Here is a 15,720-nt window from a genome sequence, read left to right on the forward strand (position 1 = left end):
GGTTGGGGACATAGCTCATTGCAAAAGCCCTGGGTTCAATCTCCAGTACCACAAAAAGGGGAGAGGGGGAGCTGATAAATATTACCAGGCCCTATAGCCACATGTAAATAAATTTCAAAGAAAACAAAAACAGGAAATAAAAATAGAGATTTGACACACATGCACCCAAAGAAATAGAAGCACGCTGCCTAGCTATAGCCAGGAAGAGTGTCAGCTGAGAGGATAGAATTAAGGCCTTTCTTTAGTGCCAACCACTGGTTTTAACAAATGTGAATTATTAAAATGAGACAGGACAAAAAGGATCATACATCTAAACTGTTGTTCAGGGCTAATATTGTTTATGTTATAAATCCTAATTTCTAAATCTGGATTTATTTTATTGTATTTTTGACTTTCTAAACTAAGTAGCTGTATATAAGAGATTTCTCTTTTTTGAAAATGTCCTATTTTTGAATAAAGCATTTTTTTGTAGAATAAAAAATATCTCTATCAACATAAAAACCATAGTCAATAAATGAGTAAGTGACATGAATACAGTTTCCAAAAAAGAAATATAAAATTTTTTGCTATTTGAAAATATTTTTCAAACTTATTTATCATAGAATAAGTACAAATTATAACTAGAAGCTGTCATCTTCATAGGCCACATTGACAGAGATTAGAATTTTAAAAACTCATTGTGTTAATGAGGGATACAGTAGACAGGCACAGAATTCTTGGACTTATTAGGTGGTAAATTAATAACTTACATGTAGCCCAATTACATGGTATTTTCCAATTTAAATATGTGGGCATCTTTGCCACAGATTCTACCTCTAGGAGTTAATGTAGAAGACTTACTAACAGGCATGTATGTTACAATTTCACCAAAGCAGCAACAAAAGATTAGAAGTACCACAAATGTCCACTAAGAAGTGCTGGGAGAAGTAAATAATCCACATTAATACAATGCAAAACAAGAAAATTGCTTAAAAGAACTGGAAAATTTTCATATATTTATATATAACCTCCAAGTTATGTGAGAAAAGCAAGTGAAAAAAAATGTTTGCTTATGTCAATAACTCATATTAAGCATTAAAATGTGTACCCTCATATGTTCAAGCGTTCGTGAACAACCTCACAATAACATTGATAGTTGTTGTGTAGAGATGTTGGATGTCAGGATCAAGACTGGGAGGGAGACAATTTTACTTCAATGCCTTTCTGAAGCTTTTAATTTATGTAGCATCCTCACCTTGAACTTAGTGAAGTAAAGGAATAATCAAAAATGGGTCATAAATTATAAGTATGTATATATTGGTTACACAATCACTCAGGACATACAGCAAATGGTCAAAGAATTTATTAGTATATTTTTTCTCATATTTATAAAAATACTGATCCTAAAGTTGACTACTCTCTGTGTCCATACACATGTCCATGTACAAACTTATTCCTGTTCTTAAATAAAAATGAATTTGTGTTTACTCAGACATTATTTTCTTAATCACTGATTTGTCTTAATGAATAATTTAGGTACTTCAAATAATAACATCAAATCAAACAAAAAAATCCACCCAATTTCACTCAATTCTGATATTCATCCTTTCATACTTTATGATTTCTTTTTCATTACAATAAGAAAAAATATTTTAAATGTATTCAATCAGTAAATAATTGATATATGGTAAGCTGCACATATTTAATGTGTACATTTGATACATTTTTACCTATATAAATTTTGACCTATATGATTTTGAAATTATCACCACAGTCAGTACATTGGCCAGATACAACATTCTCAAAACTTTCCTCAAAATCCTATGTCTTCCCATTCCCCCAGCAACTGCTGGTATCCTTTCTGTTACTATAGATTAATTTTTATTTTGAGTTTTATATAAGAATGGTGATGGAGACCACCCTGAGAAAGAGACAAATTTATAAACTGGCTTCTCGTATTAAAAGTCTGAGTCTGCCTATTGTCCCACAGTGCCTTGTCGGAAGAGCCAGCAGTTGGTGTGTGAGAAAGAAAGAACTCTCCATGCCACTGGATACAGTAGAGGTCTCAATGATCCACGATGCTGTGACATCTTGGATGGCAAGACAATAGTGCAGCTAAGGGCAACATAACTCATACACAAAACTTCTATACAGGCAAAAATTAATCTGTGGGAAAACACAAATTTCTCATTAATCAATGATCTGTTCTTGCTAGAATGTCTTGTTAACTTGTTGCCAGTACCTTGCTCAGGTCAGTGCTTTCTACTCCACTGTTCCTGCAGCAGCCCTTACCCCTTCAAGAAGATGTGTTTCAGGGAGAGATTTCACCTTCTTCATAGGTGTTAGAATGGACTGGAGCACTGGAAAGAAATGCCCATACTTCTTCTTGAAGCCTTGTGCTAGATCTTCAACTAGTTCAATGTGTTGTACTTGATCTTCTCCAACAGGAACGTGTGTGGACTTGTAGGACAGAATGTCGGCTGCCTGAAGTACCAGGTATGGGAGCAGACCCATCGCTCCATTATGCTTCTGCTGGGCAGCCTTCACCTTCCATTGGTGTAAACGTAATTGAGGCAGTCTTATCATACAAGTAAGGATCCAGTTTAATTGTGTGTGTTTGTACACCTGAGATGGTTGAAAAGGGATGCTTTTCTCTGGGTTTATGACGCAGGCAAGGAGAGCACCAGTCATGTCAAGGATGCTCTGCCGAAGGGCGGTGGGGTCTTGGGGGACAGTGAGAGTGGAAGTCAACAATGCTGTAAAGCACCATGTCATACCCGTTCTGTAACTTCACTCAGCTCTCAATGGCTCCCAGGTAATTTCCCAGGTGGAGGATTCCTGTAGGCTGAATGCCAGAAAATACTCGCTTCATGCTGTCTTTCTGGGGAGTGGACGCAAATTCGGGTCCTTTGTGAAGTGCCCCGGATGACGCTCCGGCACCCACGTGCTTTCCTCACGGAAACCATCTTGAGAAGCTTCATGTACTAATTTGACATCAATATATCTTTAGCAAAATGTCTGTTGAAATTGTCAGCCAATTTTTTTAAACTGGAGTTGTGATGTGGACTTGCATTGCTCCACTGGCAGATAATATTGATCATCTTTTCAAGTGTTTATTGAACACCTGCATCTTTCATTTTTTATTAGTACATGTTTGCTATACATAATGACAATGATCACATTCATTGTGTGAGAAACCCAAAGAATAAATGAGGACCAAAATGGAAGACAGATATTGTGACGTAAGAGGATCTTGTTCAAATGGAAAGGGAATCAAGGGAAAGGGGAGGGAGAAGAAAAAGAAGGGAAAGGGGTTTAAAAATAAAGAGAATGAAAGGGAAAAATGGAAACAAAGCTTTTGTAAATGAGGAGGGGAAAAAAGTTGAAGGGAAGGGAAGGAAATGGAAAAAAGAATGAAGATATAGTATATGTTTTCTTAACACTAATGCCTATTTAAATTATTTATAAATCTTCCAATTGATCTTTTGTCTTTTTGAATTGGGTATTAAAACTTTATCAGATATATAATTAATATTTTGTCCCATTCTTTGAGTTTCCTTTCTTTTGGTAATAATATGCTTCAAAGAAAAGAAAGTTTTTAATTTTGATGAACCCCAATTTATCTACTTTTATTTGTTTAGCTTTTAATGGTATATCTAAAAAATTACTGATCTGTGTTTAGCCTTATGCCAATATCCCCAACATCTTGATTGCCAGATCTCTGTAGTAAGTTTTGAACTTGAGAAGAGTGAAAGAGCAAAGGAAGAGTCTTTGCTCTTGTTTTTCAAAAATATTTGATGATTATGTATCCTTTGATTGCCATATAAACTTTAAGAACACCTTGTCAATTTCTACAAAAATGTTAGCTAAGATTTTCATGGAGATTTAATCTAATCAGTAGATTAATTTGGAAAGTACTGGTCCTAATAGTATCAAGCTTTCCAATTATGAACATTGGATATTTTTCCATTTTAATTTATTGTTTAATGTCTTTCCATACTACTTTGTAGTATATCAGGTGTCTTTAGATAAATTTATTACTGATTATTTTAGTTTTTGTGACTTTATTACAAATTGAATTTTTCATAGTTCAAATTTCAAAATGCATGCTGCTGATGCATATACAATTAATTAATTATTGTATATTGCTCTTACATACTGTAAATTTCCTAACCATGCTTTTAAGGAACAATAGTTTTTTCATATATAGTCTTTCAAATTGTATATATACAAGGTCATATGTAAATACAGATAATCTTAGGGTGAATACTTTCATTCTTGCACCATAGATGTCTTTTTATCAGGTTGAAGAAGTTCACTTACATTCCTAGCTCATTTAGCGAGATCTTGATTGGATTAAGAAACACTTAGAAGATAAGTAATACATGCTTTTCTGTGTGTCTGTGTAGGTCCTGGAGGTGTGACCTTGAATAGCACACGCAATCCCTGGCCCCTTCCTCTCAGACACTATTCTCCTGTTCTGCTTCCTGGTTTCCATGAACTAAGCATCTTTGTTCTGGAGTCCAGGAACCCAGTAGTGAGATGTGAGATCCAAAGAGCTTGGCAGCCCCAGGGACATGGCCTTGCCAGTTGCAGCCAATATGTTCTCTTTCTTGGGTGGGCTCCAGTCATAGCCTTCAGTTTTCCTCAGCAGATGTCACATGTTCGTGGCATCTCCAGCTTCCTGGGGTCTCCACTACACCTTTGGCTTCATTCCCACAGCTTCAGGCACTGCCTTCTCAAGGACTCCTCAGCTGGCCTCCCAGACCACCTTTTGAAATCTATTTTAAAGCCTCCTTGACTCCTGCATTTTGCTTCTCGGTAAAACCAGTTACACTTGGATTATACTATGGTCTGCTCTCAGCAGAAGTAGTAGCCAGGCCTCCCTGGACCATGAAACCCATTGGCCACTTAGTGCCTGGGTGCCTGAGTATAGTGAAATGATTCCTAGAGAACCAATTCTTCTCAAGCAGCCATCCCAGAAACTTACTTCTCAAAAGAAAAATTTACACATTTGTACTATTGGAACTTGCTGATTTCTGCAATATCCTCAAGGTATCTTCTTATCCCAGTGCAAAGTACTTGGATTTTTTTAGTGACAACAATCTTTTCAACAGCTACACTTTCATTGTTCTTCACATTATATGTGCTTCTTTTTGGGCAAATCATGGATTCTGGAAATAGTGTCTCAGCAATGGTAATGCTGGATAATACAGAAAAACTACCAGAAAATTGGGTTTTCTGTGACTGTACCTGCTCATGTGGTTTAGAAGCCTTGGGAACTTGGCTGGCAGCAAGATTTAGAAAGCTTTGGAGATGTGGGCTAGCAAAGCCCTAGAATGCTGTAACCAGAGCCTGATGATTGATTTTGGTCAAAGCTCAGAAAACAGAGAATACTGACAGGAATGAGAACAGTAAAGGCCAGGCTCAGGAAGTTTTAGTGGTGAACAAAGGCTTCATTGGCAACAGGACTAGTAAAATTTACTAGGGTGTGATAAAAATATTGTCTACATTTTGTCCATGTCCTGAGACTTTGCAAGAGACTGAAACTAAGGACAGTGTATTGTTTGACTGTTGGATAAAATTTTTAACACACTTAGATGGTTTTAGTCAGATATACAAAGAGGGTCAGGAGCAAAAGCAGAGTCATAAATATAATATTTTTATAAATTTTATAATTTAAACAAAAGTTTAATTTATCTTATAGTTTCATATAGCTGGTATGGTCAGCTGGTTCTAAGGCAGGAACACCATGATGAAAGGGAATGGCAGAACAAAGATGCTTAGTCTATGGCAATCAGGAAGCAGATCAGGAGAATAGTGTCCAAAAGGAAAGGGCCAGGGACCACATGTAACACCCAAGGTCATACCTCCATGACCCGCACAGATACGTACAAAAGTGTGTTTTACTCATCTTCTAGGTGTTTCTTAATTCAGTCAAGTTGGATAACAGTTACACTTAGCCAGTTATGCTTTTTATCTTGATAAATTCTGTTTTCTACAATTTGCTGAGGATCATTGTTTCTATCTTAATGAAAGATACTGATTTGTAGTTTTCTTACCATATATTTTTTCTTTTAATTTTAGAGTAGTATTGTCTTCATAAAATGAAGAGAGAAGTGTCCCCTTCTATTACTTTTTTGAAGAGTTTGTGAAGTACAGTGTTAATTACTCCTTCAATGTTTGATAGACTTTATCAGTAAAGCCATCTAATCCTCACCTTTTTTTCATGAAAAATTTTTAATTTTTAATTTAATCTCACTGTAGATCTATTGAGGATTTTTATGTGTAATCTTGACTCATTCCAATATTTTGTGGCTTTCTAAGAATTTGTTCATTTTCTCTAAATTACCTAATTTGTTTACATACAATCATTTATAGTGCCTCTTGCAATTCTTTTTATTTTACATTCATTTTTAACATAGTTTTGTTGGGTATAGATATGTTAACCTACCCTTTTTTTTTCAGTTCTTTAAAGATGACTTTTCACTCACATTATTTTATTGTTTGTGATGGGAAGTTTGCTATTATATTTTACGTTACTCCTCTATATATGTATAGTGGTAACTCAATTCACAAATGCTTTCATTCATGAACAATTTGGTTCACAAACAAAAGTGTTTGGCAAAATTTTTTGTTTGCAAACTCTGCATTAGGTAACAAACATGACCACAGCCATTTATCACACATAAACACAAACATGGCAATTTTTTCCAAAGTCACAGAACAAATTAACTTCACAAACTGCAGTACCACTGAATAAGAACTTCTCTTTTACTGGCTTCCAGCAATTTTAGGGATATAGTCCTATGGGCCTATTTTTAAAAATATGAGTCCAACTCTGACCATTTTGTAGTATGTCACTTTAATTAAACTATATTTTCGAATACTAATTTCTGGCTTGTCTCTGGTTATAGTGTATTACAGGTATAATTCTAGGGATATTTGAAAGAAGAAAGGGAAACACCAGCCATTATTTATCTCATATACACATTTGCTGATCTGTTGACTCTTTAAGGTGAAGTAGGAGCTAGACTCTAGTTGAGGATATAAGAAGCTCAGTGTTTTTAATCCTCAACTTTGGGCTCTACCATAATTTCAGAATAAGAGGAAAAATGCATCCCATGATTCTATTAAATTTTATTCTGAAAATAATGGAGTCACTGAAGGATTTTTAGAATAAGACATGCTGTAAGATGTGCATTTCAGAAAAACTTGCTCTGCTTCTTACGTGGAAAACCATAAAGAAGATATAAGGCATGATGTTCAATTAAGATGCTGTTTGAGTAGTCCAGGAATAATGTGATAAAGACATGACAAAAGGACTGGAAGCATTAAGCTGCTGCAATAGAGATATTAGGAAGTAGATGCAACAGAATTTGCTGAAATTCAGTGTATTTTATCTCACAAAGTATTCCATACTAAAAAAAATAAGAGGTAAAACAAAACAACCCAAAATACAGTAAGAAATTGTTCGTTAGAGGTATTCTATGTATCAAGACTCCTAAGTGAGAAAATATATTTAGGAACAAGGATGTCTTTTTAGGATCTCTCCATAGCTCAGCATCACCCTACTTCTCAAGCAGATTGTATAACTCCTTGCAAACTGTGGCCAGTGTACCAGTACCACCATCATCCTTGGGAGTTTATTAGAAATGCAAACTGTGAGACCTCACCCATAACTTTGGGAGCCAGAATCTGAACTTAATGAGGTCCCCAGATAAACCCACTCTAGAGTTAGAAACACTGCAAGGATTCTGCAAGGATTCTGGCAGGTTGGAGAAACTCTAAATCATGTTTTGCTCTCCTAACCCTTTAAAGTCTAACATTGCAGACCAAAAAAGGAAATGTTTAAAATGTCCCCTCCCCACTCTCAGAGCATCACAGAAAAGCTTCAAGTCCTATTTCACACTTATTACCTCCAAAGTACTATTTTAGCCTCTTCCAACTCACTGGAGCAGGTGGGACTCCTGACATCTTATCACCACTTGTAATTTTCAAACATCACAACAGCCATGGCTGTCAGTGGGATTTTTCCAAAGCATTTGGCTGAAAGCAGACTTTGCACAACTCCTGCAATGCTAATAATAAAAGCCCTCCCTTTGGGATGCCTCAGAAGCAGATGTAAAACATAATCTAGTTATAACTAGATTAAAGAAGTTTCTTCTGATGAAGAATTTTTCCCCTTTTGTAATTTTCTCTTACTAATAATGAGCAGGGAATAGATGAGGCTATTTATATCTGAGTGCTTTTAATGCAACCAAGGGTAAGCACTGATCTGGAGAGGGAAACATCACATCTCAGCCAGGCACCCTTATCGACAGAGAGCAATGGTTCATTGTAGCAGCATTCAGCTGATGTGAAGTAGTGCCTAGCACCGTGCCCACTCACTAATTAGCAACTGATAGCTAAATAAATGAGAATGTGGGATATTGTTTAATTTTCATTCTTTTCCAACTAAGCAAATTATTTGCAATGTCCTCCTAGCTTTGTATGATCACCTCACTTCTGCAAACTCATCTCAGGCCATTGTATTCTCTTTACTGCCACCATGTATGTGACTTTCTTTCATTTCTTCTAATATACCAAGTCGATTCCTTTATTAGGTTCTTCACTCGTTTTATTTCTGCCTACATGCTCTGTCCACTTATGGACTATGTCATTCCCTTTCTTTAGGTCTAACCCTAAGTTCTACCCCCCAGAGGTCTTTCAAGGCTACTTTTATCTTTGTTGCCCACTTATTTAGGTCTCCTAAGATATGTTTCTTCCTTTCATAGCAATTATCATATTTTTAATTATATATTATTTTACTTTTTAGTCTAGTTTACTAATGACACCAATTTTGTGCTGCCATTCCAGGAACTAGAACATAATCATTGGTTAGATGCAAAAATTAGTTGCACAAACACAGGCAGGCAACCCTCCCACCCAACATGAGCTCTTATACCTGTAAATTTCCCAGCCCCTTTTATATGCTGTATATTTGTTATGCATTTAACACTGTGTTGTTCATAACTCTGCTTGGTGCTCAGTCAGGATACACATTGAGGTTTTCAGCAACTGGCCGGAAAATATGTCTTTTGTGTTTATTCGTTTTGTATTCTATTGGGGAAAGATTCCTATACATGATAAATGTCAAAAATACACTTAGCTTAGATGGTTATTAAACTAGTCTAATACACTACAGCTAATTCTTCTCATAGAGTATTTAATCATTGTAAAGCTCAAAGAAAGGTACCTAGCAATTTTACCTTTGTAAAATTTCAACTGAGGTAAAGGATTTCCTTTTCTCCTCTAAACACTATTCGTTGCCCAGTATTGGAGATTAAGCTATGTTTCTTCCTGACTGTAAGATTTAGGGAGGAAAATGAAAGACAAGAGATGCTTGAAATCGTTAGGAACTTGAGTTAAATATTCTAGATGTTTAAATACCCTGGGGATTGTCTTTCACTGAGGTAGGGGATAAAAATGGGGGATATAATTTAAGGAAAGAAATTAAATCTAGAGAAATTTACCTCTTGATATTTTAATTATCCCTAAGATATCAGGCAGAATTGTACTACATGAACAAAGATACATTTAATAAATGGATTGATTTATAAATAAAAAATAAAAAAATAAAAAGTCTCTTGTCCTCTTCAAGAGTCCATTGGACAATTGAATGTTTCTCTATGCCAGGCACTGTTTTAGGCTCCAAAGGTATACTAACCAAGGAAAACGAGGTCATTGCCTGCACGGTTATCATTGCAGGAAAGAGACAAGCAGTGAAATATATAAACAAGAAGAAAATCATTCCACATTTTCATTCATGATACAAAGGGGTCAAAACAGGGGACTGTTATATCTAGAGTGATGGAGAGGCTGTTTCTTTCGATTGGTGTGTCATGTAATGCTTTTATGAGGAGGGGGACATTTAAGCAGAGAACTAAATGATAAGAAAGAGCCATAATGCTTTCTGCTTCTCTCCTCCCAGAAGTTTTCTTCTCTCCTTCCTTCCTCAGTCAGGATACATGTTGACCCAGTACACTTGACCAGTGTTTGTTACTTTTAATCATATCATCATGTCTGGGTATCACTTCCAAAGATTCTGATTTAATTGATCTGTGGCAGAGCCTGAGAATTAGAATTCTTTTAAAGTCTCCCAGCAGATATATTATGAAGCTTTGTAAGTTAAGAATCATTACTTTATAATGTCTTTTTGGGAGGAACTAAAGAACAGAGGAATGCTTGCCTCAATTTTTTTATTAGAAAAATTGGATCTTTTAAATAATATTTTTTCAATCATCTTTTAAAGAATAGAGTTCTTTGTATGAAAAACAACAATCTAAGGTGTGAGATTTACCCAGTTTGTAAAGTGATAGGTTGGATGGTCTGACCCTCTGGTTAAAGGTAGGGTGGACAAGAGACTGAAAGTGAAAGGAGGACTATCTCAGGCCCAAATCATTCTCCTCACCTATCTTCCCTCAGCTTCAGCCAAAGCCAACCTTAAGGCAGCCATTTTGCTTCCAGGCAAACATAATGAGTTGATTCTATTTGTGTGGTTCACCAAGGCAAATGGACAGGCTGCTGATAGAACAGTTCGGAAATAAATGGCTTGGGCATTTAGCTGCCTCTCTAAGGCTATTCCCGTGCTGAGGGAGTGATGATTTGAATACACCTGAAGCCAACTTATGTCACTGCAGTTAGAAGTCCACCCTGCTTCAGACATAGACACAGAACCAAGGACTCCTAAGAGCACCCTGAAAACCAGAAAGTGTTTCCTAGGCCCTATGTGGACTGTGAGAATGGGTGGCCCTACAAACAACTATGTGTATGGATTCATTCATTCATGCAATAAATATGTTTTGATGATCCACCGTAAAAGGTATTCATCTAGTCTCTGGAGATGCAGCAATAAACAAATTAAGTCTGGTTCTTGTTCTCAAGGAATTTTCAGTGTACTAGAGGAGTCATGACAGTAAATAACAGACATCCATGAGAAGACATAGTCTTTGGTAAATGTTAAGATAAATGTGAGAGAATAACCACACAAAGCTTGCTTTAGTCCAGGAGTTAAGGATAACACACTCTGTGAAGAAAATATTTGTACCAAGGTTTAAAAATTGGGAAAAACCAGACACATTGACATGGATGTTCAGGTGCTGCTGGGAGAACAGGAATTTTAGAGGCAATGGTGTTTGTAAAGACCCTAAGATGAAAAAGCACTTACTGAGCTTAAGAAAGCCAAAGTCAGCCAGTGTGGCTCATTCTTGGTAAGCAGGTGGCTCAACACAAGGAGATAGGTATTTAAGCACCAGGTCACATGGGGCTTTTGAGGTCACAGCAAGGGTTTGTGACTCTTTCCTAAGGGTATGGGAAGCCATTAGAAAATGTAGATATCGTATAATAAAACTTTAAAGTTGATCAGTTTGGCTGCTACCTGGCAATGAACTGGAGGGAAACAAGAGTCTGTTTAGGTGAGTGTTTGGGGATTTCAGGGTAGAACCATGGCTTAGTCCATGGTTGGTCCAACCTTTGGTACAAGTTTCTGACCTAGATGGGGAGAATTGGGAAAACTTGAAATTCCTTTCAATGAATTTGTGAGATTTACATGTGGGTAAGGAAAGGATAAGGGCAAATGAATCCATTCAACCCCAGGCTCTAATTTGAAGAGATTATTATCCAGTCCCATCACAGAGCCACAGATGCCATGAGCAGAGATCTGGATAGATATAGATTTTAATTTCCTGACCTGACTAGAAAGTAGAGATACAATCTATCCTGATTACAAAGGATTATGGTGAGGAAAAAATAGCATCATCCCTAAGAAGCCTTAAAAAATACTAAATTCAATGGAAATGCAAGATCCCAGCTGTAGTATTGTCCGAGTACTGGGAGTCACTGAGAGCAATTTTAAGAAGTTGTCAAAAGTAAAGAGACAGATAATTTTACACTTAGTTCAGTAGTTAGAGTATTTGCTTGTTAATAAGAATTGATATCTCAGGCTTGGCTTGGTGATTTTGTAGCTGTGTAACCTTGAAAAAGCCAGTAACAGGTCACATATGTATACCAGGTATTGTGTGATGTAAGCACTTTACATACCTTCCATCATTTATTCCTCACAAAACTGAGGTATGTAGGATTCTTCCTCACTTAGTAGTTAAGGAAGCTAGAGTTAAATGAGATTAGGGCATTTGATCTGACTTAATAGCTAGGAGTTTTCTGATAGCACGAATTCAAGCCTTCTCAATACTGCTCTCAGCTTTCATATTTCAATTCACATTTTAACACAGGTATAGTCCTGGCAACTTCACGTTGGTTGCAAAGGTCCAATTAAATAGCATAGGCAAAAGATATTTATATGTGGTACACGTTAGCAAACGTTAATTACAGCAGGTTATAAGATCTATGTATTTTATTCTGTGAGATGGCCATGAAATGGATGCTCACAAACCTAACTCTCCAGTGTCCTGTGGAAGCTAGGAGGGGTGCTTTTTCTACTAGATTTCCTCTCTTGGGTCCTGTGGAACCTGATCTTCTTGAGATAACATAATTTTGTCTTTCTAAGTCTATGAGTTCAGAGCCATCAATGATGAGATGGCAGCTTTTAGGACGTTTTGAGATGTTACAATTTGAAAGTAAAGTCTGCCAATAGCCAAGAATTGTAACTTCATAGAGCTGGACATGGTGGTGTACTCCTGTAACCCCAGCTATTCAACAGACTGACGCGAGAGGATCACAAGTTTCAGGCAACCTTGGCAACTCAGCAAAACCCTGTCTCAAGAAAAAAAAGTTTTTTAAGGGACTAGGGATGTAGTTCAGCGTTTGAATCCTTGCCTAGCATGCACAAGGCCCTGGCTTTAATCTTCATCACTGAAAAAAAAAACAAAAACCCTAAGTCTTAATATATACAAAGCACTAGAAAAGGTCATATCCAACAGAAATTTGGGCAGATATCTTTTTCTCATTTTTCACAGTACTCAAAACAGAAAACAATTTAGAGAAGTAGGGGAATTACCTAAATAATCTATGACCAAATAACTCCATACTCATATGAAAAGCATGCAAGAGAGAGTAGGTTAATTTAAAGGATGAAAATTGATGCCAAAGTTAACAGATAATTTCTTTTCAGACTTAGACCCGAGCATGTCAGATATGATCTCAATTTATTGGGAAGGTCTTTGGGACATACAAATACTCCAATTTGTGTTTAGACCAATTAAAGATACAGAAACACAGTGGGATTTATGTGTTAAGTATTTCTCACCTGAGCTTTTCCTGGATATGTCCCTTTCCCTAGTACTTCCTGTAGGGTAAGATTATATTGTACTTGAGAATACCCAATTTGTGGTGATATGTCACCATTCAGAAAGAGCTTAAGTTAGCTATTTACTTCCATTTAAGGGAATATTGATGTAGTCTAGACTTTTCTAGGGTTTGAGTTGTGCCCAGCTGAAAAAGGCCAAATCCTCATCGGAGAAAGAAAATGGTCACTGTGAAATTTCTCGACAAAAGCTCTGCCTCCATATTTTCTCTAGTCAAAGAAGCCTAAATAGTCACTTTTGCACTGTTAAAACAATGGAATAACTGAAGTTTTCATCAAAAAATCAAAACCTCAAGGGAGTAAAACAATTTCTGTGCAAGACTCCCTAATTACAAATCCTATATTCTAGGTCTGAGGTAGATCTTAAGAGTTCAACACAATTGAGTGTAAAGTAAGCACAGTGACACCAAAGACATCAGAATTCTTTGCCAAGACCCTGACCACTTGTAATCACTGTATCTGCTAATTAATTCTCATCATGTGCAGAAAGTTAGTGCCCAATAATGGTCTCCCTCTTGTGTGCAGAGGGAAGGGATAAGAAGCACAGACTCTGTCCTCAGGGTTCTCCACCTAGCAGAAGACAGAAGATGTGTGTATGAATGATATTCACAGTAGCATTCAACTGACAAACAAGTGAAACAATAAATTCTACTTTGTTTGTGCTGGTCAACATAAACAGCTTCCATTTATTCAGCAGCTTTGCTGTAACTAGTTGTCAGTTAGGAGATGGAGCTCATTTTTGCCACATTCATCAAGACTGTACTGGCAGAATCTTTTTTTGAGCTGATCAAGAACCTGTCAGGTGAGGCAGTAATAGAAGCAATGATGGATTTGAACTAAGGCCACAGTATAGGAACTTACACTGGCAGAGGAGAAGTGTAGATTAGAGGTTATCAAAGTGATTTTCCCCCGCGAGGTTGTTATTAAATTTGCAGTTCATAATGATTACATTCATTGTGGGGAGTTGGTAGATGTATATAACACCTTAATTACTGCTTTTCCCCCATTCCCCTCTCTCTCCCCCTCCTTCCATCTCCTATTAAATTTTAATTTTTTCTTTTGGCTAAAAATATTTGATCTCATATCTATGTCTTAAGTTTTCCTTATAGAATTGTGTAGAACACTGACCCATACTTCATTCCAGGATTTAAACATGGTTGACTATGGCACATGAGGATGAGAGAAATCTCTACCTGAGAGAACAAGTAGCTATCAGGAGGTACTGGGTGAACACACAGAGGTTAAATGGGCCTAGATTCAAATTCTAGCACTGCAAAAATCCTTCAAGAAGTTGCTTTATCTTGCTGTATTTTAGTTGTCCTGTGTATGAGATGGAGATTCATTAGTCTGAGCACATACTCTGTTCTTGACTCTGCTCTGAATGCTCGAGAAATAATAGGAAATAAAACAGATAAAACTTGCACCATCTCAGGAAGAATAACAATATCTACCTGTAATAGTTAATTTTGTGTCAGTTTGACTGGGCCACTGAATGTCCAGTTATTTGGTCAAACATACTGTTTAGGTTACCAAGATATTTTTTGTGAAGATGCTTTCGGATATGTTTTACCTTTAAATTGATAGACTGAGTAAAACAGATTGCCATTCCCCATAAGCTAGGCCTGAATAGAACAAAAAGGCTGACTCTTCCCTGAAAGAGAAAATTTCTTTTGCCTGACTACTGCCCCTGAGCTGGAATCGGGCTGGAGCTTGAGACATGTCAGTAGCTCCCATGGAATCAGGAAGATGTGTGATTAATCATCAGATGGGGAATGCAATTACTGCAGAATTGTTTCTTACATGTATACCTCAATATGAGTCCATGGAAAAAGCTTCATAGAGGAGAATACCGGGATCCATGATTCAAAGTAATGCACTCAGCAGGAAGCACTAACTTCTGTTAAAGGCCATGTGAGAGAGCGACCTACAGAAAGAGGGAGATTCAGTTCTTGACTTCCTGAAATAGTTTTCCCTTGGCAACTTGGATACTCCAGTGACTAGTGGCACTGTTACCCACCAAGAGTGACACAGGATACCCACTGTATGAGGTAGTGCACAGGGGAGTCCAGCAGTGAATCACACAGAAACCACTGTGCTACCTAGAAGATTGGAAGATGCAGAGCTATGACATCCTTAGAAGGGAGCCAGAGCCACAGGAGAAAAGATACTGCTCTTTTGTGATAACTAGCTAGACTTGTTTACCCATGTCACCTCTGTGGTGTGAGTCTGGGGGCAGGATGATAGCCCTCCAAAGGCTGGAAGACCTACAAAACATGTAGAAGAAAGAGCCAGTCACTGTGCTGGCCTTGATTCCTGCTTAACACTACTGAATCCTTGGTCTCTGTACCATCTCCATACACAGTTGCACAGTAGGTAGCATAAATGGTCAGCCAGTGCTACATACTGGCTATTCTGTTTATAAGTAAGTATGTTGAGAA

The 15,720-nt window shown here is 37.0% G+C and overlaps 1 long non-coding RNA gene and 1 pseudogene across 1 annotated transcript in view; both read right to left on the reverse strand.

Moving 5' to 3' along the window:
• Positions 1–15,720, reverse strand: part of LOC147822974 (uncharacterized) — a 206,723-nt gene that overhangs the window by 127,673 nt on the left and 63,330 nt on the right. The gene's annotated exons all lie outside the window — the stretch shown is intronic.
• LOC101726444 (tryptophan--tRNA ligase, mitochondrial pseudogene) lies at positions 1,732–2,962 on the reverse strand (annotated as a pseudogene).

This window comes from Heterocephalus glaber, unplaced genomic scaffold (genome assembly GCF_053883595.1).
Source record: "Heterocephalus glaber isolate CG9 unplaced genomic scaffold, H.glaber_assembly_v1.0 deba00001606, whole genome shotgun sequence".
Taxonomy (NCBI): Eukaryota; Metazoa; Chordata; class Mammalia; order Rodentia; family Bathyergidae; genus Heterocephalus; species Heterocephalus glaber.